Raw genomic sequence first — 9,120 nt, forward strand, 5'->3', positions numbered from 1 at the left:
GAAAGCAGAGGGCTTGAGGGCATCGGAGCTCCGCAGCACTAATGATGAGGATGGCAAGGTGTTAGTTAGGAAGGCCTAGTGATAATGTGGGAGGGGGGACTATTATGTGGATATAGACTGTACTTAATTTATATTGGGATGCTTGGGTGGCTCAGCAGTTGAACATCTGCCATTGGCTTGGGGCATGATCCCGGAGGCCCGGGATTGAGTCCTGCATAGGGCTCCCTGCATGGAGCCTGCTTCTCCCTCTGCCTGTGTCTCTGCCTCTCTCTATGTGTGTCTCATGAATAAATAAATAAAATCTTTTTTTAAAAAAATTCATACTAATGTACATATACACACGTGGTAACATTAATGCACTCTGAGGTTTAGATTTTTATAGTTTTTGTCAACATCACTTGTAAGATTAATGAATACAGGCCATGACAATTGTGTTTCCCCACTAAGAAAGAAAATAAATAGGAAGTGGATACTTTGTCTATTAAAATCATTCTGTATTTTTTCTTACAAATAAACTCTGAAAATTTGAAAAGTAGTCTTCTTTTATTCCAACTGTTAATAATAAGTGTAAAACATAAATGTATATTAACCAATTTCAGTGAAATGTTTACTTGTTGAATTTTCTCATTACTGTTCACTCTGTATATAAATCTTCACAGTCCAGTTTTTAAAAATCCTTTTTGTAGCAGTCCTTGTGTGTGTGTGTTCTCCATTTTTAAAGAGATTTTAAAAATGAAATGGTCCGTGAGTCTTGTTTATTTTCACAGTAATTACTATACTTTAACCACATCCATGTTATGTGTTCTCTATCAGTCACTACTTACATTTTTTCATGATTTCACATGTTTCGAACAAATGGAAAAATGTAGGTAATAAAATAATAAACACAGTATAACCACCACCCAAGTTTATCACATCTCGGTAGTTATATTTGCTTCGGATTTTTTTAAAGAGATGTTATGTATGTCCCCTTTCCCAGTCCCAGTTCCCTTCCCAAAATAACCGCTTTCTAGAATTTTAAATCTCATTTCCTTTGGAGTATCTGATACTTAGCTGTGATTTTTCTTCATTGTTAATAAATTTTTTTTACAGCTCACTTTGTAACAAATTAGGGATGTTTTAGAAGGCACCCCCAAAAGAGGAGACAGAGTGAATGTGTATGTTAGACCAGCTGGGCCGCAGACATGGCCTGAGAAGAGGGGCATCTCTGCAGTCCTGGTGTGCTGCTGAATGTAAGAGAAAGCATTTTGGAAGTGTCTGGATAATCTAATATAAAAGAGGAAATCCTGAACATAGGAATTTTAAGAAAACTGAACATTTATCTAGACTCACATAAATCAGAAATTTGAAGATGCTTGTGAAGATCTATCTAGGGGAACAGTGCTTCTTCATTTTTATGTGCTTTCTGTGTCCGGTAATGTTATAAGTACTTTATTGGATATTAACTTATTTAACCCTCATCCTAAGCAGTGACTTAGGTATCAATATTATCCTCACTTTTTATTTTTTATCATCATCAGACAAGGAAACAGATCAAATGGCTACACAGTTGGGCTCAGTCAGGATTTGTACTTAGGCAGTATGGATCGAGGCTCCCCTGGCTAACTGTACCTTACACTGTACCTGGCCGTTGGCCACTGGCCCACACTGCACTCGTCCTGCTCTTGGACACTACACTCAGCCACTCAGATAAAGCTGGGTACTCGGCTATATCTGGGATCGAGTTCATTTCCTCCCGCTTTGCTCTTCAAATCTTTTCCTTATGGATGACTTCTTTCTCTCTGCACACAAACAGGCATAATATGTCAGTTTTCTGCTTTTAATTTTTCAAAATCGCCCCATTGTCAAATTCACTTAGGGTATGCTAGTGCTCCCTTTCAAAATGATGTGTCTCTTGACCTCTCCATCATTCCCTGACATTCTACTTGTCATAGGACTCTAGTTGCAAGGGAAAAAAAGGTTTAAGCAAAATAATATTGCCTCATGTAACTGCATACTTCATGTAATAGGAGTCAACACGTAATAGGAGTCAACAATTATATGATCTAATGAAAGATACAACTTTATAGAGAGAACTATTACGTTTCTGAAGAATACAAGAAGACCCAGATGTAGATAGGTAACATGTTCATGAATAAGAAGACTCAAAATTGTAAGGATTTAAATATCTATCGATTCAATGTGATCCCAATTAAAATACAAATTTTACTTTTTATTCTAAATTGGTCTAACAGGTAATTGTTCAGAATGATACCAACAGGGCAGCCCAGGTGGCTCAGCGGTTTAGCGCCGCCTTCAGCCCAGGGTGTGATCCTGGAGACCTGGGATCTAGTCCCACATTGGGCTCCCTGCATGGAGCCTGCTTCTCCCTCTGCCTGTGTCTCTGCCTCTCTCTCTCTCTCTCTCTCTCTCTCTCTCTCTCTCTCTCTGTGTGTGTGTGTATCTCTCATGAATAAATAAATAAAATCTTTTAAAAAATGATACCAACAATGTATTTGATTATTGTATCCTATAAATGAAATAAATGACTAATGTTATTAAGGATGGGAGGGAAGAATTGGAAATACTCTGTTATAAGGCTCTTATACTACTTGTGAAGAAGTATAGTGTTATTTAAAAGTGGAATTGCATTAGTTACAAATGTATTTCACAAAATCTAGGGCAGCCACTAAAAAGGTTATAAAAGAAAGTGTAACTGATAAAGTGGCTAATAAAGGAGAGAAAATATAAAATGCCCAATTAAAACCATAAGAGGCAGGAAAAGAGTAAAATACCAAAAATAGAAACAACAAAGAAGGGCAACAAATGAAAAACAGTAACCAACATGTTAGTAATCTAACATCAATAATCACTTTAAATATGAATAGCCTAAACACACCAATTAAAAAGACAAATTGCCAGAGACGATTAAAAAAGGCTCAACTACACATTATAAGAAACTCACTTTTTTTTTTTTTAAAGATTTTATTTATTCATGAGAGACACAGGCAGAGGGAGGAGCGGGCAGGGAGCCCGTCGTGGGACTCTATCCCGGGACTCCAGGATCACGCCCTGGGCTGAAGGCGGCGCTAAACCACTGAGCCATCCAGGGATCCCCAGGAACTCACTTTAAATATAAAGACACAGGGATCCCTGGGTGGCGCAGCGGTTTGGCGCCTGCCTTTGGCCCAGGGCGCGATCCTGGAGACCCGGGATTGAGTCCCACGTCGGGCTCCCGGTGCATGGAGCCTGCTTCTCCCTCTGCCTGTGTCTCTGTGCCTCTCTCTCTCTCTGTGTGACTATCATAAATAAATAAAAATTAAAAATAAATAAATAAATATAAAGACACAGATGAATTACAAGTAAAGGAATGGGAAAAGATATACAAGGCTAACATTAATTGAAAGAAAAGCTGGAAAACTAATTTTAATTTCAGACAGAGCCAGCTTGAGAGCAAGGAATATTAGGAGGAAAAAGAAGGCATTACATGATGATAAAGGAGTCAGTTCCCCAAGAAGACATAATCCTTAATGTGTATGGCCTAACAATAAAGCATAAAAGTATATTAGGGGAATTTTTATGAAATTGCAAGAAGACACATGCACTATTATAGTTGGAGTCTTCAACTTTATCAACTGAAGACTCTCAGTAACTGACACATAGAAAATTAGTGACATCATTTAACATAATTTAGCATCCTCAGTCAACTGGATCTATACATTCCCCTTGAGTTCACATGGAACATTTACCAAGATATGCCACATTCTGGGACATAAAACACACCTTAACAAATTTCTAAAAGTTGAACTCATACAATGTATGCTCTCGGACCACAATGGAATTAAACTAGAATCCAGTAATGAATGTACCAAAAATCTGAAAATATTTGAGAAGCAACAGTTCTAAATAACACTGGTCAAGAGAAAATTTTAAAATATTTTAAACTAAATGAGGGGCTCAGTCAGTTAAGCACCCAACTCTTGACCTCAGCTCAAGTCTTGATCTCAGGGTTGTGAATTCATGTCCTCCATGCTGGGCATGGAGCCCATGTAAATATATATATGTATATTTTAATTAAATGAATATAAGAACTTATCAAAATTTGTGAGATGCAGGAAAAGCAGTACTTAGGAACTTACAACACTGAATATATATTAGAAAAAAAGAAAGCTAACCTCAATAAGCTTTCACCTCAGGAAACTAGAAAAAAATCCAAAGTAAGCAGAGAAAATAAATAATAAAAATTAGAGCAGAAATCAATGAAATAGGAAAAATAGAAGTAGAGAAAAATCAGTAAAACCAAAAGCTATTTCTTTCAAAACATCAATAAAATCAGTAAACCTCCAGCCAATCTAACCAAGAAAAAAAAAGACACAAATTATTCTTATCAGAAATGAAAGAGGTGCATCACTATTGGCTCCATGGACATTAAAAGGATAATAAAGGAACAGTATAGATAACTCTATGCCCACAAATTCGATAACCTAGTTGAAACGAACCAGTTACTTGAAAGACACAACCTACCAGAATCCTCACAAGGAAAATTAGATACCTGAATAGGCCTATATGTATTAAAGAAATTGAATCAATAATTAATATTGTTCCAAAATAGAAAGCACTAGGCCCAGATGGGTTCATCAGTGAATTTTAACTTCACTTATATTTGAAGAAGAAACTGACACCAGTTCTCTACAGTCTCTTCTTGAAAGTAAAGGGCACGGGATGCCTGGGTGGCTCAGTGGTTGAGCCTCTGCCTTTGGCTCAGGACATGATCCTGGGGTCCTGGGATCGAGTCCCACATCAGGCTCCCTGCATGGAGCCTGTTTCTCCCTCTGCCTGTATGTGTGTGTGTGTCATAAATAAATAAAATCTTTTAAAAAGTACAGGGCAAGCTTTATCCTAATACCAAAACCAGATAAATACATTACAAGAAAGGAAAACTACAAACCAATATCCCTCCTAAACATGGATACAAAATACTCAACAAAATATTAGCAAATCAAATCCAACAATGTATACAAAGAATTACAGAACATAATCAATGAGGTTAACTCCAGGATACAAAGGTAGCTCGACATTTGTAAATCAATGAATGTAATCCATTGCATCAACATGCTAAAGAAAAAAATTATATGATCATATCAACAGAAATACAAAAAGCATTTGACAAAATCCAAAACCTATTCATGATAAAAACTCTCAGTAAACTAGGAATTGAGGGAAACTTCCTCAACTTGATAAAGAACGTCTACAAAAAACCTACAGCTACCATCATACTTAATTGTGAAAAGCTAGATGTTTTCCCAAGAGGAACATGTTTTCCCCCTTTCACCACTCCTCTTCAACATTGTACTAGAAGTCCTTGCTAATGCAATAAGAACAAGTAAAGGAAATAGATACAGATATGGGGAAGGAAGGAATAAAACTGCAGATGACATGATTGTCTATGAAGGAAATTCCAAAGAATCAACAAACTCCTAGAACCAATAAGAAATTGGAGTAAGGTTTTAGGATGCAAGAATAATATACAAATGTCAGTTGCGGGGATCCCTGGGTGGCGCAGTGGTTTGGCACCTGCCTTTGGCCCAGGGCCCGATCCTGGAGACCCAGGATCGAATCCCACATCGGGCTCCCGGTGCATGGAGCCTGCTTCTCCCTCTGCCTGTGTCTCTGCCTCTCTCTCTCTCTCTCTCTATCATAAATAAAAAAAAAAAACAAATGTCAGTTGCTATCCTATATATCAACAATAAATAATTGGAATTTGACCTTGAAACACAACACAATTTATGTTAGCACCAAAAAATTAAATATTTAAGAATAAATATGTACAAAATCTATGTGAGGAAAACTACAAAACTTTGATGAAAGAAATCAAAGAAGATTTAAGAGGTATTCTATGTTCTTGGATAGGAAAATTGAATATTGTTATCAGTTCCTCCTCCCAATGTGATCTATAGATTCAATGTAATCCCAGTCAAAATCACATAAAGTTATTTTATGGACATTAACAAGATTTGAAGCTAAACAGAAATGCAAAAGACCTAGAACAGCTAACACTATATTGAAAGAGAAGAACAAAGTTGGAGGTCTGACAACATCTAATTTCAAGACTTACTACAGTCTCCATAATTAAGATAGTTTGGCATTTGGCGAAAGACTAGACAAATAAATCAATGGAACGGAACAGAGAACTCAGACATAGACTAACACAATATAATCAATTGATCTTTAACAAAGGAGTAAAGGTAACTTAATGGAGAAAGCATATTCTATTCAACAAATGGTCCTGGAACAATTGGACACCCACATGCAAAAAAGAAAAGAAACATCCAAAATTAGTTAGTATAGTACAGGGGATCCCTGGGTGGCGCAGCGGTTTGGCGCCTGCCTTTGGCCCAGGGCACGATCCTGGAGACCCGGGATCGAATCCCACATCGGGCTCCCGGTGCAGGAAGCCTGCTTCTCCCTCTGCCTATGTCTCTGCCTCTCTCTCTTTCTCTCTCTGTGACTATCATAAAATAAATAAAAATTAAAAAAAAAGAAGTTAGTATAGTACAGTATATTAATAGAATAAAAGACCCACATTCTAATCTCAACAGCCACAGAAAAAGCACTGGATAAAATAGAAAACATAATAAAAACTCTCAACGATATATTCATAGGAAGGAATTTCCACAACCTGACAAAAAAAATCTAAAAAAAAAAAAATCTACAGTTGACATCATACTTAATGATGAAAGACTAAATGTTTTCCCCTAATATCGGGAACAAAGCAAGGATTTCTGTTCTTGGCTCTTGTATTCAAGATTGTAGTGGAGGGGAACCAAATGTTCCAGTTTTATAAATTATATTACTTCAGTTTTGGTAATTCTTATTGCAGATGTGTGCTATAGACATTTATGTCATAGTAATATAGTGTATACTAAAAACAAAAGTGCCTAAGGAAGAGTTTATATATCATACATGATCTTATGAGTATTGCCACTATGTAGGAGAAAGAACTCCCTGCCAGAGATCTGGATTCCATCAGTATCTTATTTTTTAAATACATAAAAAGACGGGGACACCCAGGTGGCTCAGCGGTTGAGTGCCTGCCTTTGGCCCAGGGCGTGATCCTGAAGTCCCGGGACTGAGTCCCACATCGGGCTCCTTGCATGGAGCCTGCTTCTCCCTCTGCCTGTGCCTCTGCCTCTGCCTCTTCCTCTCTCTCTCTGTGTCTCTCATGAATAAATTAATAAAATCTTAAATAAATACATACATACATAAAAAGAGGAAACAACTAGATACAGCTAAACTTTGTTGGGTCCTTTAATTCTGTGATTATTCCTTGATAATTTATTTTGAAATACAACTAAAAAGAGAAATACTAAAACACCTTTTAAAAAAGATTGTACTGGAAGTTCTCATCAGTGCAATCAGGCAAGAAAAAGAAATTAAACGCATACAGATTAAACAGGAAGCCGTAAAACTGTCTTTATTTGCAGATTATGTGGTTGTTTATGGAGAATATCCAAACGAATCTATAAAAAAGCCACTAGAACTAATGTCTGAGTTTAGCAACACTGTAGGATATAGATCAATATCCAGAAATCAGTTACATTTTTACATACAAGCAACAAACTACTAGAAATTGCAGTTTTTTAAAAAAGATACCATTTCCAATTAAAAATTTGAAATTCGACAAAATATATAAAAAACCTTATACACTGAAAACTACAAAATACTTTTGAGAGAAAAGCCTAAATAAATAAAAAGACATATTTTCTTCAGGGAGCAAAAGTCTCAGTTTTGTTAAGATATGGATTCTTCTCCAGATTGATGTGTAGATCCGGGCAAAATCTTAGCAGGCTTTTTTTGTAGAAATTGAAAAGCTGATTCTAAAATTTATATGGAAATGCAAAGGTCCTAGGATAATCAAAACAACTCTGAAAAATAGCAAAGTTGGAGGTCTCACACTGATTTCAAAAATTACAGTAAAGCAATAGTAGTCAAAACCGTGTAGCATTGGCATAAAGATAGAAAAATAGATCAAGGGGGCCAAATAGTCCAGAAATAAATACACACATATTCATATAATTGATTTTTGACAAAGGCAATTCAGTGGAGAAAGGATAGCATTTTTCAACAAATAGTGCTAGAACAAATGGATATCCATATGCAAAAATACATGTGTATTTTTAATTAGCTCAATCTCTATCTCACACCATATACAAACTGACTAAAAATGATGCATAGACCTAAATGCAAAACTGAATGCTATAAAACTAGAAGAGAACATGGGAAATCTTTGTGTCCTGGCTTAGGCAAAGATGTCTTAGATATGCAGGCACCTGGGTGGCTCAGTGGGTTAAGCGTCGGCCTTTGACTCAGGTCCTGATCCCAGGGTCCTGGGATTGAGCCCCACATTGGGCTCCCTGCTCAGTGGGGAGCCTGCTTCTCCCTCTCCCTCTGCCTGCAGCTCCCCCTGCTTGTGCTCTCTGGCTCTATCTATCTCTCTGTCAGTTAAATAAGTAACATCTTTTTTTAAAAAAATATGTCGGGATCCCTGGGTGGCGCAGGGGTTTGGCGCCTGCCTTTGGCCCAGGGCGCAATCCTGGAGACCCGGGATCGAATCCCACGTCGGGCTCCCGGTGCGTGGAGCCTGCTTCTCCCTCTGCCTGTGTCTCTGCCTCTCTCTCTCTCTCTGTGACTATCATAAATAAATTTAAAAAAATAAAAAAAATATGTCTTAGATATGCTACCAAAAGCTCTATCCTTTAAATTATATATTGATAAATTGTTCATCATATAAATTAAAGTTAAAAACTGCTCTTCAAATGTTGCTGTTACAAGAATGAAAAAATAAGCCACAGCCTGGCAGAAAAGTCTTTGCAAAGCATAAATTTGACAAAGGACTGGAGCTGATTAAAGAATATCTAAGGAATCCCCAAAACATAACAAGAAGGAAACAATCCAGTTTTTCTTCCTGGGGAAAAGATTGTGGTAGATTGTAAATAAGCACATGAAAAGATTCTCAACATAGCAATCATTAGGGAAATGGAAATTAATGAAATATCACTACATGCCTATCAGAATGGCTAAAATTTTTAAAACTGACTATAAAAACCATTGACAAGAATGTTCCGGAAGAACTTGGATTCT

This window comes from Nyctereutes procyonoides, unplaced genomic scaffold (genome assembly GCF_905146905.1).
Source record: "Nyctereutes procyonoides isolate TBG_1078 unplaced genomic scaffold, NYPRO_anot_genome, whole genome shotgun sequence".
Lineage (NCBI taxonomy): Eukaryota > Metazoa > Chordata > Mammalia > Carnivora > Canidae > Nyctereutes > Nyctereutes procyonoides.